The sequence below is a fragment of the Pongo abelii genome, chromosome 13 (genome assembly GCF_028885655.2).
Source record: "Pongo abelii isolate AG06213 chromosome 13, NHGRI_mPonAbe1-v2.0_pri, whole genome shotgun sequence".
In the NCBI taxonomy this organism is placed as follows: Eukaryota; Metazoa; Chordata; class Mammalia; order Primates; family Hominidae; genus Pongo; species Pongo abelii.
This window is the reverse complement of record NC_071998.2, coordinates 53,178,047-53,180,841: the sequence shown is the minus strand read 5'-3', so window position 1 is coordinate 53,180,841 and position 2,795 is coordinate 53,178,047.

The window sequence follows — 2,795 nt, the reverse complement described above, 5'->3', positions numbered from 1 at the left end:
TATTTAGGTTATACTGGTCATAGATTATTTTTGCAATCTGTGTCTATTCCTTCTCAATTCTCTTCTAACCAATGCCCTTCTAACCCCACCCTAGGACACTTCATATGGCTCTGAGACTGAATGTGTGTGATAATTTTTTTAATTATATTTGATTTTGACTTTGACACTATTTTTTCTTGATCAGGCAGCATGTTGTACTGAAAAGAATCCTGCCAGGGATACCAAATACAAAGGTTTTAGTGTAACTACCATTACTAGGTGTAAAACTTTAGGTCAATCACAAAGGGCCTCAGTTTTTTCAAGTGTAAGGTGAGGGCTTAGACTAGACTATTTCTAACTGTCTTCCCTTCTTTAAAATCCTTAATCATAACTTCACTATTTGTCATTAAAACAACTTTGGCTTATGGGAACTTTCTCACAGCCTTTCCAAAGTGCAATGAGTACCACACCATAAAGGAACCTTCAACATTACCCATAAACACAAATTCAGATTGGTTGAACACCATATAAACTTGATTTATTTGTAAATTTCAGACCCTGATATATTATTTTTGTTTTAACAGGGAGAACAATTCTCTCATGTAAATGTGAATAAGAAACATTCAAAACACTTAGGTAATGCAATGTTATAAACTGCATTTTTACTATTATACAGTGATTGTCAAGAACAGTCTTTCTGTTGCAGAGAATCTCTGGATCCATATTTATATCCCTTAACTATGACAGACTCCACATATACTTAGTCTCTGCATTGCTTTGGCTGAGCCAGGAATGTCTTGGGAAGAACAGAACCACATGGAGTGTAGATAAGTTTTCCTCCAACTTTATTCCTAATAATTGACAAAGAGATTGAGTGAGGTTATCATTATTTTAATCTCTAAATCTTTGTTCATAATGAAACCTGTTTCTTATTCTTCTCCTAATATACTTTCTCATATTTATTTCCTCATTCTTCTTGCAATATCACAAAAGTTTGTGATGATTATAAGCTAGTTTCTTATAGAAGACCATATAAGTTTCAGTATTTGGAAACATCAGCTGTCTAGTTGGTAATTAGGGATTAATCATAAGCATAAACAAATATTTAATTAATATAAATGATGAAGAAATAGCTCAGGAGCATCACAGCAGAAATGTTTTTCCTTTCAACAAAATGACAATGTAATAATGAGAGGAAAAGCTTTGGATAATCGGCAGTTATAACACTGAAAAATGTTACAACATACTTGTGCTGCATGGTCATTTTTAATAGCTCCACTTTGATTTTTGCCTCACTATACAATTGGGGGCAAACAACAGTATGAGTGTAAGTGTGTGCGTATGTTTCTCAGCAGGGCCTCTACTGAGGTAGAATTATTAATAAACTCAGCGTCAGTGCCAGAGGAAGAAGCCAATACAATTGAACAGCCTGGTGTTCTTAAGGGGGCCCAGGGCCTGGCTATGTTGCCAGCAATGAAAATCCCATATAAGGTCTTGAGCCGATCAGCCTTTGCATAGGCATCAAACCTATTCTTGGTGAGCTCTGGCTAGACTATGTCAGGAACATTTGAATAGCGTGATTGAATTGTGGGGAAAGAAATACAATTCCAGATTCTGGTGTGACCTACAACCAGCACTAGGTCTTAGGCATTCATGAGTCCACCAGTGTTCCTCCCAATACTTCTTTCTCATGTTCTCTAGGGGCCTTAGATAATCCACACAGATTAAAAATGCAGGGAAAACAACTCCCACTCTGTGACCTCAAACTGGTTTCCTGGTACTGCTATTCTCTATTTTCATAATCTTGAGTCCATTCCCAAGGCTGTAGCCTTAATTCAGGCCACTGGTCAGCACTCAGGTGGATCATTGCAGCTCCTCATTACTTGGGATCTGGGATCTTTCCCTTCTAATCTACAAATCTGGGTAAAAATCCCATTTTGCATTCTTTCACTGCTATCACCCTCAGGAAAGAGTCCAAACTCCTTGCTGTTACATCCAAGGCCCTTCAGGAATTGAATTGTACCTCCACCAGGATCATTTCTGAAAAAGTCCCCCACATGAGGAACCCCTTGCTGCAGCCAAATTGAATGACCTGCAGCAATTCCTTGGATTTGGCTTGCACGGTCCTGCCTTTGTTCAAGCTGCTTCTCCTGCCTGGGGCACCCCTCCTCTTCAATGTTTACCTTCATGGAGAACTTCTATGCATCCTTCAAGACTTGGCTCAAGGTTCTCTAAAACTAAAATTGTAACAAAACACATGTTGATATGTTGTCAGCTCCTTGAAGGTAGAGACCACATCATATTCATGCTTATTCCTACCTTAATATTTAATCTCCTATTATTCTTCCTGGGCTTCTTTCTATTATTTGGCCATGCCATGTCTCAGTTCAAATGTCACCTCTGCAAACAGGCAATGTCTGCAGTCCCGATCTAAAGAAGCACCACCTCATTAACCCAATCATTCTCTTATCACTCTGTTTCATTTCCACTGAAGCATTTGCCAGGATTAGAAATGATCTTATTTATCTTGATGTTAATTTGTTGCCTGCCCCAATTATCCCACCCCTTACTGGAACATATTCCTCTGCCCAGGATACAGGACATTGTCTACTTATTCACCGATGTAGCTCTAGTGTCTATAACAGTGCCTGGCACATAGTAGTATCAATAAATCTCTTTGGAATGAGTATATTATATGTAGGGTTCGCATCTGAAGAAATACTTATATATAGGAGTATTTTATGAGTTTTCCCAGTGAGTCTAAATAAAAAGGCAGGCACCCAAATCTACCTCTCTCTTGTTTCCACCTCTCTAGC